The following is a 16,839-nucleotide window of genomic DNA, read 5'->3' as shown; positions in this document are numbered from 1 at the left end:
TAAGCAAGTCCCAGAGGGATGGAATCCATTGATTGCTGACTCCAAATAATATCACTGGAGATAGGGTGGGAATAAGGAGCAGGGACTTACTTGAACAGCTTTGAACTAAAATATGATTTTCTCTCACCAAGGTGAAAGATAAAGAAATGGATCTGACAACATCTCTCCCCTCCCTACCCTCCAAATATCTCACTGTATCACAGAAAACAAGTATCAACTAGGTATTTAGAAAATTCACATTTGACAAGCTTTGCATGGTTTTGGGAGACATGCGCCTCCTCAAAAAAGCAAAAGAGGAGGGGGAGAAGGGGGAGTGAAACTCATTTTCACAATCATCAATTAATATAAAATTCAATACACATTAGTGAGAACAAGATAAAACATATACCACTTCACTTTTTTTTAACCTGCATGATTTCTACATAATATACAGTTAATGAAATAAAATCAGCACTTTATTGCTGGTCTATCATAAATCCCACCCAGATAAATATAGAATATAATGCACTTAAGGCAAAAAAAAAAAAAAAACAAAAAACCTTTGAAATTTTTTATTTTATCTCAGATTCTGATTATTTGCCCTATGGAGGGAAAACAAGATAAGCTTAAAAAAAAATAAAGGATAATCCAAAAAGCTTTTAACTAGTTTTTACATGACCAGGTTTTACCTAGTCTCTTGACTTTACAATTCCCTAGGAAAAATTTCTGTGGCATTATGAAGCCAAGTCCTAATTTCAGTTTTTTCATTTACTGTATGTGTGACCTTGGATCAGTCATTTAATTTCTGGGACACTCAGTTTCTGTATCTATAAAAGAAGGGACTGGACCAGATGATCTCCAAGGGTAAGAACCTATGATCCTATGAACTCAAATTTAATTTTTTGTCTTTACCTGACTTACAAACACTGTGACTAATCAGAATTCCCTTAAAAAGCCAAGTAGTTTATTTCTACTATTATCTTTTTTTAACACTGTGATTGATACCACAGAGTATAAATAAGTATGTATCAAAGTCCCTCAAAGAGTTTCCAGGCTTGTGGCAAGAAGGCACAGAGCAAATCAAACTAGTAAAATTGAATTCAATTTTTGCTACCTTGTCCAGTCAAGTTTTCCTGATCCAAACCTGATATTTCATTTCTAAGTCCCAATTCAGTTTTAGTTAACCTGATATATACTGTCCCCAGACCTGGGTATAAACTAGTTCCTGATACGTAACTTAGGCTGATGATCTGCCCCTTCTCATAAAATACAATCTGACAAATCAGGAGAGCCTAACAGTTCAAATCCTGACAGGTGACACAATTTCAAAATCTATCCATCCACTAGCACCAATCCTCCTACACCTTGGCTTTATGCTAGTGACTGAGTAAAGACCGCAGTTTGCCAGCAATAATCCACAAAATAATACCCAAATAAACTGAGTCACAATAGTAAATAATGCACAATCACCTAAAAAAGCAATTGTTAATATTTTAAGAAAGAGATGTTAACTTTTGACACAAGGGAAACCAAGATATTTTCATTACATAGAATCCCCTTGATGTGGGCAAAAATGTATCTTCTCCCATACATCTCTAAATTTAGACAATTTACATCCTGGGAAATTTTGACAAGAATACTAACAGCAACAACAAAAACCAAACTGTTAACAATATAATTCAGTCAAGATACTGTACAATTTATTCCAAATATCTAAGAATCCAACACTTTCTTTTAGTGATTTTCCCAGCTATATAATAATCCTGTTACACCCTTTGCCCTCATAATGTTAGTTCTCCACTTAAAGCTAGCAGTTTTAATTACTACGAAATTTAAAGAAATGGCTTACTCTCCTCAGTAATTATTAATCATATTTAGCACTCATATAGTGATTCATCCATAGATCTCAAAATGTTTCACAAACATTTAATTAAGCCTCCTCAAAATCCCCAGGGAAGCAAGGAACTATTATATCCACCTTTCATGAAGAAAATAATGTATACAGAAGAAAAGCAAATTGCATAAGAACATAGGGGACAGAGACTGGGCCTGTGGTTTCTTTAGTTAGAATATCCCTGATAGTTAAAAAGATAAGTACCTTCTCTGTGACTTCTTGTTTTAGAGAAGGGTTCCTAACCTAGAGTCTATTAACTCAAAAAAAAAAAAATACACACACACACACACACACACATACATGTATACATAGTTGTATTTCAACATGATTTGCTTCCTTACTATGAATTTTATTTTTACATATATAAAATATTATTCTGAGAATGGGTCCATAGGCTTTAATAGATTTCCAAAGGAGTCCAAAACACAAAAAGGTTAAGACTAACCCTTGTATTAGAAAATTACTTCTAGAGAACTAAAAGGTTAAATGGCTTGTCCAAGGTCATACAACAATTGTGTGTCAAAGATACAACTAGAATCCAGATGCTCCAGGCCCTATCTACTAAGTCACACTTCCTCACAGTATAAAATAAAAGGTGTCATTATGCAAAATAGGGATAGGGACTGGAGCCAGCTGAGAAAACTTTCTCTACGATAGTAGGTTTGTACTTTGTCAGCCAGTTGCCCAGGGCACTGAGCTGTTAATTGAATTGTCCAGTGAGTCACACAGCCAGGATCAGAGGGGCTTGAACCCCAGTCTTTGTGAATCTAAGATCAGCTCTCTACTCACCATACCATGATGCTTCTTAGTCCAAAATAGAACCCTGGCTTTGTGATACTAGTTCCTTCCAATACTCCCTGTAAATTGGTTTCCTTTATTTTTCCCTAGTTTAATGGGACAACTAGTAAGCAGTCTGGTAACTAGTATACACAGTCAGATTTCATTCAACTTTCCAAAAATTAGAACACGAGGCTATTTCTAAACTAGAACATAGAACTACGATTAATGTTCAGTTAGTGTAGGACATACAACCCACAAACTGGATGAGGTAAGTTCAAAGTTTCTCACTTCTCTGTATGAAGCCAAACCAGCCTGAGGGCTAGACTTCTTTCAAAAAGTTATGTCCTATCTGTAGTAAGTACTCTTCATACTTTGGAAAAATTAACCCTCTATTTTAATGAAGTCTAGACTATCTTCTTTATCTCTTAACCTGGCCATAACAGTAACAACAGAACAACAACATTTATTTAGTGCCATGAGGTTTAAAAAAACAAAGTTCTTTATTCATGACAGCACCATAGGTAGGAAAGTGCCTGTAGTTTTGTTCCCATTTGACATGAGAAAATCAAGATTCAAAGTTTAGATGATTTGCTCATAGTGACCAGTGTATGGAACAACATTCAGATCTCTCAATTTCAAGACAATCATGTTTTCTATGGCATCATATTGGTTCTCTAGACTGGTCCCAGTTGTCTCCCCATAGTGCCTTAAAAATATTACTGTTTGTTTTAGCCTGAGCTCAGTAGCAATCAGCACCCAATAAGCCACCGTCTTCTAAACAAAGGTGTCAAACTTGTACTAGTGTAGTGAACCAGATTAAAATATAATTGGGAAATATTTATCAAAATTACTCAAAATACAATACAACAAAAATTAATGGCAATTTGTGGTTTTCTAAGTCAACAAGAGAACTGCAAGGATTATTTCTATTTGAGTTTGACACCAGTGTACTAAGATAATAGAATAAGTAGGTGTATGGCTTACCTCTCTAAATAGCTTTAATCTCTGATTTGGAGAGGGAGAAAAAGGAAAAACAAAACAAACTTAGGCTGAAAAGCCTTAATACCAGCAACTAGAGATAACAAGTATCACAAACAAGGGGACCCTAAAAACAAAATAAGAACTGGAAGACTCCATAGCATACTCCTCATACTCTCATTTCATCTACGACAGAGATCCTCTGCCTGTCTCAGAAAATCAGTGACTGGATAAGGTCAGACAAGCTGGGTTCTAGCCAAATGTTACCATGAATTTGCTGTGTGAGCTTAGAAAAGTTACTGAATTTCTCTGAGGCTCAAAATCTGGATTGTAAAAGGCTGATGTAATAGCAAATAACAAGAGGCCAAGGAAAAGAGAACTGTCCTCAGAACCAGAAAAACCTAGATTTAATTCCTGTCTCTGAAATACGTGACTGTATAACTCTGGGCAAGTCACCCATCATCTCAGCAGTCTAGGTAATTCATTAAGACACTAAGTTGCCAAAAAGTTGCCCACCTGCATTGGCAGAGAGCATTTCCTGAACTGCAGAGTTATCGACTATCAATACGTTGAGGAATTGCAGTTCTAGTCTCTATCCCTGGAGATCTTAACATAGGGTCCATGTTCTGGGCATAGATTTCAAAGAGTCTTGTCAGTCAATAAATATTTTTTATTTGTTGTTGTTCAGTTGTGTCAGACTCTTTGTGAGCCTTGGCAAAGATACTGGAGTGGACTTCCTTCTCCAGCTCATTTTACAGATGAAGAAACCTAAGCAAACAGGGTTAAGTGACCCGCCCAGGGTCAAACACTCATTAAGTATCTGAGGCCAGATTTGATTTTAGGAAGCTAAATCTTCCAGAATCCAGGCCTGTGCTACACCTAGCTGACCTAAATAAATATTCACTAACCATTTACTATGTGACAGGCACTAGGGATATAAAAACAGGCAACAGATAGTCCTTGACCTTACAGAGCTTACAATTTAAAGTTCATAAAGCTGCATGAAAAAAATTCCATCTTTACATGCTCTAGAATCTAACCGAAATTTTGATTTTTTTACATTATATAGTCAACAAACCACCACAGTATTACCAATACTTGATATTCTGACCAAAATAAAACAGATAGTTTAATATATTAGCACTGCTATAAATTTGTCAAGCTATTGCTTACAATCATCATTACTTCAAAATTACTGTAGCTATTAGACCCACCACTGGATAATAGATGATCTTAGTCTCTGTCTACATATTGTATTTCAATGTAACTGGCTTCATCATCATCATCAAAATAAAATACTTATTTTTTTCTTCTTTTAAAAACATTATTTTGTAAAAGGATCCTGGAGTATCAGCATATTGCCAAAGCTAGATGGCACAGCGGATAGAGCACCAGCCCTGGAGTCAGAAGGACCTGAGTGCAAATCTGGCCTCAGACACTTGAAACTTACTATCTGTGCAAACCTGGGCAAGTCCCTTAAACCCAACTGCCTTTTAAAAATAATATACTGCCAAAGGGGTCCATGACACAAAACACGTAAGCACCTCTGCTTGCATCAACATAGTAGATTAATGCTCTCTTACCTTAACTACTCTTTTAGGTCTAAAATTCTATGCTTCTATCACCTGCAAATATTAGTTATCATATCTTTAAAAAGAGGAAAATAGGTATATTTATACAGAATAATAAATGAGACTGTAGACACCTGTAAATAAGATGGGAAAGGGGCACATAGGTGGTTCAATGGATAGAGAGTTGTGCCTGGAGTCAGGAAGATTCATCTTCTGAGTTCAAATCTGGCCTCAGACAATGTGATCCTGGGCAAGTCACTTAACCCTGTTTTTTCTCATTTGTAAAATCTGCTGGAGAAGGAAATAGCAAACCACTTCAGTATCTTTGCCAAGCAAACCTCAAATAGGCTCACAAAGAGTTGGACAAGACTGAAAGACAACTAACCAAAAATAAGAAGGAGACTGCGGACATCAACATTGGGTATGATGGCATAAGAATGGCTCTAGGTAAGGCATCTCAACCTGTAGCATCAGACAGTGTCCTGAGAAATGTACCCCAAAGCCAGACGTGGAGAGATACTCTAAAGTTAGGGCCACCAATATCCCTCCTCTCATCTACTCTAAAGCACATAATGAATGAATTTCACACAATGATAATGACATTTACTTTTTTATATGAGACACACTTCTGAATGCTACAAACACTAATTCCTGCTTTTTTCTCTCTTCTAATTTTCTCTTCACTAGATCTTTTCTCGATACAGAACTTGCCAAAATGAACATAAAGACAATTAAGCAATATTTTCATTGCATTTATATATTTAAGTTCCTTGATATATTGGTCCATGTCTATATATTTTGTTTTCTTTCTTTTTTTTTTTTAAATAAACTTTGACAAGGGAGTTGTGGTATAGCGGAAGAGAGCCCAGATTCAAAGCCAAAAGTGCAAAGTTCAAGTGAGTTTGCACAAATCTTTTTTCCCTCTCTGAGCTTCAGGTCCATAATGTGTAGAATGCAGGTAATTAAATCTGGATTCTTTTCTCACAGGGTTGTTGTGAGGATCCAAAGAGATAATGTATGTAAATAAAGAATTTAGTAAATAATAAAGCACCACAGAAATCTTGGTGATCACAACCTCCTTTGGAGGGAGCGGTGGCAGGAAGCCTGCTGGAGCACTATTAAACAATCATGTCTAACTTAATAAATCCATTCAAAGCAGAATTCCCTTTAATATATCACCATAAGCACCAAAACAATTTGTGGAAAGTTCTAACTTTCTAAGTACTGGGCCAGTGGTGACTATCACCTTAGTTACTGGCTTCTCACAGGAGGGCCAAGTCAAGGTGAGGAAAAGGCTACTCTCCAACAGCTCAGCCAGGAAACAGAAGGAGTGCCTCCTCAGCTCATGTCTTGTCTCTTTCCAAAGAGTTAAGGAATCGCTAAGGTGGGAGCACATACCCAAAAAGCAAAAAAGACCCCAAAACTGCAACCTGTAACTCCAAAAAGACAAAAAGGGAAAACGATTTGCTTAAGTTCAACATAAATCTACCAGAATAGATTCTTGTTATTTTTGAATCTTTTAAGGAGGCTGTAGAAACAAAGTATAACATTAAAATCTGTCCTCTACATTAAAAGTAATATTAACATAATACCATACCCAATTTAATTCAATAATTTTATTTTCATTGAGCATCTACCATATATATAGAGTACTATCCCAACCACCAAATTACAAATTATATACATATATAAACATATATATGTAAAAGTAAATATACTAAAAAAGCACAAGTAGAGGAGACAGAATGAAAGCTACACCTGGCAAAGTATAAATACACCATCTGAACCAAAACAATTATTTTTACCCACCATCATGAAATTTTAGGATTGTCTACCTACATATAATCTGTGTCTATACAAAATCATTACACAGGACACAGGACAGGTCAATGACAACAACCCTAGTATATGGATTTTTTTTTTAACTAAGAAGAATTTACTTATAAAACAGGCATCTTACATCCTCATGCAGCAGGATTTACAAAAGCCACATTCCATTTCCTAGCATTTAGCCTAGGAAGTGGTCAAGCTAAATCCTGCCATGCTCAAAATGACAGAGTAAGCACTCAATGCTGATGACGAAATACAGATTACTGCACTTCTTCCTCTAGAGGCAATGACCTCACTACCTGGCTTTCTACTATTATACCTCAACTTCCAAAAGCACTTACTATCTTCACTACTCTGTTGATACTTTAAGTATGTACAGTCTATTGACAATTCTTGTGTTATATTGTATTCTTATTTATTTCATATGTAGTTACTCAACATTTTGGACACATATCTTGTCTCCCCAGTTAAATTAGGTACCTTTTCAAAAGGCTGGGAACATATAAAACAAAATTTTAATTATCTATTCCAAATAAGTACTTCACAAAGTTGTAAATAAGATAGTCGAAGCTTACATATTTTCATGACAAAATTTCTCCTCCCCACCCTTAAACAGTTCACTTAAAATCTTACTAAAATGTATCCTATTTTTCTTTTTCTTTCTCCAAATGAAGTATGCTGCACAGACCCATTCATTGGGAAATAGTAAATAATAGAACTCTCGACTTCTCTTTCATTTGTGGTTTTTCTGTCAAGGAGAACGATCTCCAGAACTGGAAGGAATAGAACAGATATTCTTAACAGGAGAGTGAAGTTCAAGATCATAAGCAGATAGTAAGGAAATACACAATCACTGTCAATAAGTTCAAGTCTCCATGGCAAAATCAACTATATCTCAAGGTCCTGAAAGAACTTGCATATGGGATCACAGGGAAATGATTCAGACGTCATGCAGAATGGGAAAGATGCCAGACTGGAAGTCACAGAATCATAGGATTTATACTTGAAATAAATTTTGGAAAACATCTAGATTAAACATCCATATCTTTTGACTCAGAGATTCCTCTGCTGCTAATAAATCTTAAGTAGCTCTAAGCTAGAAAGAAATACCCTCTATACAACAAAATATTGAATAGCAGTTTTTTTCATTGAGAGATGAATATAATATTGTATTAGAGTATCATATGAAACAATGACTATGAAAAATAAAGGAGTATAGAAAGAACAATAAAGAAGGAACCAGAAAAACAATATACACAATGATTTCAACAAAGTAAATGGAAAGGAAAAACAACAATAAAAACATTTTAAAAAATTCTTAATGCTCTATAATTATAATCACCAAGATAGACTGTGTAGAAATAATAAGGAAATGTACCACCCTTCCTTCCTTGCAGAAGTAAGAGACTAGAGGTGTAGAACATTATATATAACCTGTCAGGTTTGGTTAATGTTTCCAGTTAGTTTATTAAGCACTTAATATAATATGCCAGACCCTATGCTAAGTGCTGGAAATACAAATACAAGCAAAAAAAAACAGCCAGTCCCTCCCCACTGCCAGTGAGGAGCTTAGATTATAAGGAGAGAAGGTAACAGGGAACCAAAGGGAGTGTGGGGCGGAAAAGGATGCTGGGGCAGAAATGGTGGGAAAAAAAATATGGGCAGTCAGTAAGATGTAAGCATGACAGGCCTAGATATTTCTTTAATTGGCAAATCTGAGGAGGAACTAACCAACTGGAGGATAGGACCAAAGGGAGAGAGGTGGAAAATCTGGACAGTCACGCCTGTTCTGAGTATTTCCTTAAATAGAAATTTCCAGTAGGAATTCACCAATGAAGAAAGGGTGATAAGAGCACATCCCCATGTTGAGAAGATTACTCAGGCAGAAGTGGAAAAATCTTGAAAACTAGGAACAGAGAGAGGAGAGAAGTGAACACAGCTGGCCTGGACATTACTCAAGTCAGATACTATCTGGAGTAAGTACTGTGCCCAAATCCAGATACCACCCTTAAGACAGCCATTGAAAAATTAGAGAGCAACACAGAGATCTATTGCAATGGTTTATAAATCTACAACACAAGAAGAAGGAACGCTTAAGGAAATTAACGATAGAAAAGACTCCGAGAACACAAGTGATATGTGTTCACATGCTATGTTAAAAGCTTCTAAACTCTCCTTCAACTATGAATAATTAATTCAACCTTCTCTCATTAATTTGTAGTCACCTTTAAGAGTATTGGCTATTGCAGCAGGATATAAAAATGACTGCATTGGGACTACTAAGAGATGAAAACTGCTATGTTTTTGTTTGGCTGGTTTTATTTTCTTGGTGCTGCTTTTGAGTTTCTTAGTGGTTTCTTTTGTTGCTTTTGTTTTCACATCTCTCTCATTTTTAACTGTCACCAGTCATACCTAGAAAATCCTTCCCCATTCTAAAGTCCTGATGGCTGGCAGCCACAGGGTATTATTGCTCTTTTGCCTACTCAGAAATCTTTTGCTCCTACTTCCAAGTTCTTCTCTGTATTATGGACTAGGAAGATTTTCAGAAGTATTACCTCTAAATAAGTGGAATTTCTTCATTTTTTATGCCTGTGTATCTTACACACAATAGCAATTTGATTATTTGTAGAATTAACACTTCCCATAAATGACAAAAAGTTACAGAACCACACTGACATAACTCCCCTTAATGATAATTTCTTTTTCAAGCTTTCAAAATCTGTAAATGATCATATGTGCAATGTCACAGATTTCCGAATTTATTTTTAAGATCTAAGATATATTTGATACTTATAAAAAAAAAAAAACTTCCAAGGAGAACCACACCCTTTCACACAATTTCCTTTATAAAAGATTTTTTCAAGTCACCTTAAAAGTAATGGAAAAGATAATTTTTAATAGGATTTTTCTACTTCTATTTACTATGACTAATATTATAAATTCTGATTTATGTTAAATGCATCTACTTCAAGGATCTGTAAAATTTGGGGGGGGGGGGGGGTATACCCGGCACTTAGCAACAAAATTTAACACTCTTAGAGGCTTTGGTAAAGGCTTCTAATCTTAGCGCCTTCTCTGTGAGATTATCTCCAATCCAATGTCTATATCTTGTGTGTTCAAAGTTTTTTTTTGTAGACTGTGAGCTCCTTGACAGAAGGAGTTGTTTTGTTACATTTTTTTTTTGTCTCTCTTCTCCTCTCCAGCACTTAGCACAGGGTCCGATATACAGAAGATACTTAATGTTTGTTGACTATTTCAGATTTGGTAATGAGCCTCTCTGCTGGGCCTAATCTTAGAGAACAAACACAGTCCCATCATCAAGTCCATTTCCAAACTCTTCAAGTTTGGCAGATCTGCCATAGCTAGTGTTCTGCTGGCATTGCCTTGGGGTACCCAGGGTCATCTCAAAATAAAAATCTGACATCAGAGTAGGGCTTTAAATGGTTAACTGGAACTTCCTGTTTTTAAAAAAATAATATTAACTACCATAAATTTTTGATCATTCCATTTATGGTTCAGCTAATTAATCTGCTTTATTACATGCTATTTATTTGCAAGTAAACATGTATATGCTACCATTCTTGTCCCAAAGGTGAATCTATCAAATCACGAATTATGATTTTTTGGGGGTTATGAGTGTTGTTGAAATGGCTGAACTGTGGCCTTTGAAACACATGCTTTAACAGAGATGACAGAAATTGATCAAGCAAGGCATCATCTACTCTTCAATTTAATTTTTAAAAAGAATCAATGAAAATCTCTACTGCGTGTTAGGCACTGGGTAAGATATACTTCACTATGAACATTATTTATTCCACTCCCACCTACACTTAAGAAACAGGGAGAGCTCAACTACACCAGAAGTTGACAGACAGAAATATACTTACACTTTTACAAGGATTACAAACACAAGAGTTTCAGTTAAAGACTTTTTACACTATCAGTCATTTAATAAAATACGTCTACTGTTCTATTTAATGTTCCAAAGCCACATTGGAAGGAGGAAAGGAAAGAGGGGAAGAAAAGGAAGAGAGAGAAGAAATACTCATTAAGCACTTACTTTGTACCAAACAGTATACTAAGTGCTTCACAAATATTATCTCACAAATATGAGATAGGTGCAATTATGATCCTCATTTTACAGATGAAGAAACTGAGGCAAACTGAGATTAAGAGACTTGCTCAATTAGTGTCTACAGTCAAATCTCAATTCTGATTTTCCTGACTCAAGATCTAGTACTCTATCTACTGAGCCACCTAGTTGCCATCATAATTTCAATATGCCCACTCCATTCAGTATAAAAACTGGAAAAATCCATCCTAAGTATATTACCAGTGACAGAGATGCATCATGACATAATAATGTATGTACTGGTATGCTGGGAATCAGGAGATCTGGATTCAAGTACTAGTTCTTGTGACACTAATTATCTAAGTGTCCACAGACAGGTCTCATAATCTCTTTAGATCTCATACGTTCAACGACTGACTTCCTAAAAGTAAATTCTGGGAAATACTTAACCTCTGAGAGACTCAGGGCTTTTTTATCTGAAAAATAGGGATAATCTCACTCAAGATTACTGCTTTAAATAAAGGAATTATAAATGTGAAATCACTTTCAAAAGTACAAAGAATTATATAAATATAGAGTGATATTATTTCTACTAAGGTATCTTGCAGAGATGTGCCACAGTACTTAGCATAATTGCCTGGCACACATTATCAATTTAATAAATGCTGCACACTGAGATCTGAAGCAGCTCAGTGGCACAGTGGATAAAGAACTGGACATCAAGTCAGAAAGACCTTGGTTCAAATTGAGTCTCAAACACTTGCTAGCTGTGTGACCTTAAGCAAGTCATTCTTTTTGCCTCAATTTTCTCATCTGTAAAATGGAAATAACAGCATCCAGCTCTCAAGGTTGTTGTGAAGATCAAATGTGATACTGTAAAGCGCTTTGCAAACAAAACCTTAATGTGCTACATGAATGCAAGCCATTATTACTATTGCTCAACATAAGTTGTCCTCTCACCTTTCTTCTTGCAGAAGACAATATTCCTTCTGGTCTCTTTTAAAAAACCCTGCTATCTTTCTTCAATCCTCAATATTTCAAGAAAAAGTTCTATGGAGATACCTGAACAACACCTCACTCACATTTCCATCACCTCCCAAGGAAGGGCCATCCTATTCTGGAGTTTTGCCCTTCTCTTTACGTCCTCAGGAATTTGGGTGAAAGTCAAGTAGTCTCAATTTCACAGTATGTAATACTACCCTGGATTCAAGCCAGAGCTTGGTATGTCTCTGGAGGACAGTGAGAACAAAGTCTCCTGACTCTCTTACAAGGTTACCAAAGGCCAGTGGAGAAGGCAGTGAACCTCGCCCATCCTCTGGATCTGCTGTAGTTTAGACTGGCAGTTGTTTTCCATTGTGGATGAAGATGATGGAGTGGGAAAGAGAGCTAGATAAATCAGAGGATTGGGGTTTAAATCCCAACTCTGCCACTTGCCACCTGCATGACTGACCTATCTAGGTCTCACTTCCTTTATCTGTAAAATGAGAGGATTGGCAAGATTTAGTTTTCTCTAAGGTCCCTTTCAGCTCAAGATTAATGGTCCTATGACCCTGAGAAACAGGTAGCATAAATACCGTTAATCTTTTACCAATGGAGAAATGGGGACTCAGAAGCTGAATGACTTGCCCCAAATCACAGACAATACATATCTTGAATAAAATTTGAACCCACCACATCGAGAATTTTTTTAAAAAATAGCATTCCCATTGTCAAGAATTCAATGCCTCTAGCATCCATTCTGATACTGAATAGTTTTTCAAGTAGGGAAAATTTTCTTATGTCTAGTCTAAATCCTTTCTTCTCCTTAGGTTTTTACAGCAAACACAGAATGACTGAATTGTGCTCCAGCAGTGGAGGCAGAGAGTAGGGGGAGGTGATTCCTAAGGGTTATGGGATATTTTTGAAATTGTCTTAACTGCAACAGATTATTTGTTGCAAACACTCTCACTAAGTTATAATTTTTCAAACAGAATTTGATGCACCATAAATTTAGCTGATTCCCTGTCTTTTCTTCCTATAAAATGAATAAATGTGGACTGTTGTAATAAAGACTCCTAGACACTGTCACTTCAGTTTACCCAAGTTCTGTTTGATCTCATGTGGCCAAAAATACATGTTTGATGAGAGCTTGATGAGTTTGATGAGAACTTGGATAACTTTCTTGACTTTATTAATTTACTTTCAAAATCTTCTATTATCACAATCTAGTTTCTTTATTATACTCACTGATTTCCCATAACTTTCTAACAAGAGCCATTAGCACCTGTTACACTGGTATAACCAGAAACACTCCTACTTACCTCCAAAGTCATTGCTCATGTTTATCCCTCCCTTTGTAATGTCTCTACCCTACCCTCAAGGGTCTAGATCAAGCATCACCTCTTCCGTGACACCTTTCCTTATAACAACAAAGCACAATGAATTGCTTTCTCCATTTCTAAGTTCTTCCACACTTGTCCATACTGTACAAATAGAGGACTTTATATTTTATTTCTTGTCTGTAACACACAGCTGAGACTTTAACCATGGGCCAAAAAGCAATCTGATAACCTAGAAAGCTTCCTGCAACAGAAACAATCTGAAACCCAAATTTCCTGGCTTCAGGTCTCAGACTCTTGCTAGTGCAGTAATTGTCCATCAAGGCATGAGGTTTCAGTTTTTGTTCTCACTCTGTTATTTATAAACTGTAGGTCCATACGTAAGTCACCCAACCCAGATGAACCTCCATTTTTTAACTTTCAAAATAGGGAAAAGCAAAACCTTTTATATTTGCTTGCCCCATTATCATTCTTGGGACAATTTTGTGAAACTGATGAGACATAATACAAAGAACAGAATTCCAGAATCAGAAAGAAAGCAACCTAGCTGTAAAACCCACCTCTGACACTGATTACTATGTGATTACAAGCAAGTCACTTTAACTCTCCCCATCCCAGTTTCCTCATCTAAAAAATAGGGAAAATAATAGCACCAATTTCACAGTGTTGTGTAAAGTTCAAATGAAAAAGTAGTACCATAAGTATCATATAAATACCAACTATTGTAACAGATGTATTAAGAAAGTGTTCTGCAAAATATAAATATTAGGCATTATCATTGCTACTGTTTCATTCATTCATTTTCATATTTTTGTGTGTCTTTTTTCTCTCCAAATTTTACAAGATCATTTTGGGTAATTATCAGGTTTTTTTACCCTAAAAATATGGAGACTAGTGAGAAGTACCTAATAGACTTTCAAATATCAGTAGATAATCCTAACCATTCTTATTAACCACCAACAAGTTTCATTTTGAAGCCAATAAGGGCATTCATTTTCTCACTGTAGGTGAAACACAATTGCATTTATTGGCTTTTATTCAAAACCACCAATCACCCCTTTTGAAAATCTGCTCAAACAGAAGCCAGTTATGATTTAGTAACTGGCAAATAATTTTTATTACACTAAAAAAACAAGTAAAACATCTTAAATTCTCAACACAATAGCCTCCAAAATATCTCAATAGCAGGAGTAAGATTTCTAGAGAAGTAGATGGCAGAGTGGATAGTAGGCCAGTCTTGAAATCAGGAAGACTTTGCCTCTGATAAATACTTTGTGATCATGGACTAGTTGCCCACTTAGCACCGGATCCTAAAATCTCAAAGACCATAAGTTAGACAAGTGGCTACTCTTCAGGGAATTTCCACATATCTGTTAATGAACTTAAATGTAGGGATATTCACATACACACAGGCATGCACACACATTTGTACACATATACACACACATAAAACTACAAGTGTTCTCTTTCCCCCCTCCAAAAAACAAACAAAAAAATCCAACAGAACTTCTAAATAAATTATTTTCTGAATGCCTAAATGTTTTAAAAGTTCTGTAGAATGATTCTTAAACAACATAGACGGCAAAATGTCTGAGAAATGTTATCAGCTTCTTTCATTCACTTTCAATTTCTAAAAACGCTACACAAATATTTATTAAGTAATATATACCCATCAAGAAATTATTCCTTAGGTTCTGTCAAAACACATGCCTTGACTTTCCCCCTCAAACACCAGCAAGGTCATTAAAGCTACAGAAAGAAAAAGGCAAGAGAGGAAAATGGAAGCATGAAGTCAAACAAGGGAAAGTGAAGAAAGTAACTGGAAAATAGACTTCAGAGTGAACTATTCTGGCTTCAGTATTAAAGCAAGATTCAAAGATTCATTTTTACTATGGACTAGATAAAAAAGAGAAACCAGCACAGCAGAGGCCCATATGGTGTTCAAGTGCTATATCTCATATATACTGGTTGTGCGGCCTGGGCAAGTCACTTAATGTCTCACTGGTCTAGCCTACCTTCTAAGAATACACATTGTGGAGAAGGTGCTGACCTAAATGGATTGGTTCATTTCTATCTTCTGTCCCATATATAAGGAAATAGTTGTGACTAAAAACTGACCAGGCTTCCCATTCTCTCAGACAGGGCTCACACAGATCCTGCTGCTGAAACAGCATGGCTTGGTGGCCCGCTCCAAGAATCAAAAGTACTATTTACCCATGGCCGAATTCACAGAACAAGAATATTCACATGCTTTAAGGTTAAGTTGATAAACAAAACCCATTTCCACTATCCCTCAAAATGACTAGAGTTATCACTTACTCAGGTCTGATCTTCCTGAGGAAATTAGGACAAAGGGAGTAAGGAACAAGCATAGTCCAAGCAAGAGGGGCTTCAGGAAGATCTCCCAGCATGGAGGTACTGGCAAGGACCAGCTCCAGTGCTGCTTAAGTAGACTTTGCATTCCAATGGGGCTAGAGAAGAGTTCTCAGTTAGTTAATAAAGATCAAGTGGACCCTTTAAAAAAATACATCCTCAGGATTCTCCACCTACTCAGGCCATCACTTATATTGTAGGTTCAAAATATTTCATAAGATGATGTCTGATGGAAAGAAATAAAATAAAATAATGATAAATAAGATAAAAGGTAGGACAACAATTCCGAAATAAAAATTTAAATACATTTGAGAAATTTCTTCTCTAACTCTAAAGTGCCTTTTGGGATCTGAAGCAACCAAACACAGTTGTGACCTTTTATTTTACCAAAATCAAACCTGAATAGATTCATCTCTCTCTCCCCCTCTCATTTTCCCCCTCCCCCCATATCTATCACACTTTAAAGCCTTCCCCATTTTCCCAAGTCTATAAGTGCTCCTCCCAGTATGTCCCATTCAGCACCCATAAAGTACTCCCTCCCTTTCCGACCTCAGTCCAGCTCTGCTAAGCCATCTCTCCTTACATTTCAGCCACCATCCTCCTAGCAGCAGTAACAACTTTGCACTCAGAACAGAAAAGGTGAGGGAAAAAACTCACATTCTTTACTAATTCTACAACCAATTTAATTGTTACCTTTCAGAGAGACAGCTCAGTATTAAGAAACAGGCTAGCAACTTTGCATAAATTTTGACATTTTTCTTTATGAGATTCTGCATGAACCCAGTCATCACAAAAGAGGTTAGGTACCCTGCTTATGAAATGGATGATACTTCCAGCTAAGCAAATGAGATGGTTGCCTCTTAAAGGAGAACTAAGCATTTTTAGGTGAACTATAATTTCACTAATAGATTTTCAAAACATAATATATACACATACATTTGCATTGCCTTTTATGGAAAGATACAGATCATTTGAACAAGAACACTAAAATAACTCTCCCTTTAACATAATTCACATATACCCAGCAAAAAATATTATACAACA

At 36.1% G+C, this 16,839-nt stretch overlaps 1 protein-coding gene across 7 annotated transcripts in view; it reads right to left on the bottom strand.

Annotated features, from left to right (window-relative positions):
- RAPGEF2 (Rap guanine nucleotide exchange factor 2) overlaps positions 1-16,839 on the bottom strand; it is a 336,200-nt gene that overhangs the window by 120,190 nt on the left and 199,171 nt on the right. The gene's annotated exons all lie outside the window — the stretch shown is intronic.

This window comes from Notamacropus eugenii, chromosome 6 (genome assembly GCF_028372415.1).
Source record: "Notamacropus eugenii isolate mMacEug1 chromosome 6, mMacEug1.pri_v2, whole genome shotgun sequence".
Classification (NCBI taxonomy): Eukaryota; Metazoa; Chordata; class Mammalia; order Diprotodontia; family Macropodidae; genus Notamacropus; species Notamacropus eugenii.
This window is presented reverse-complemented; position numbering and strand designations above follow the sequence as displayed.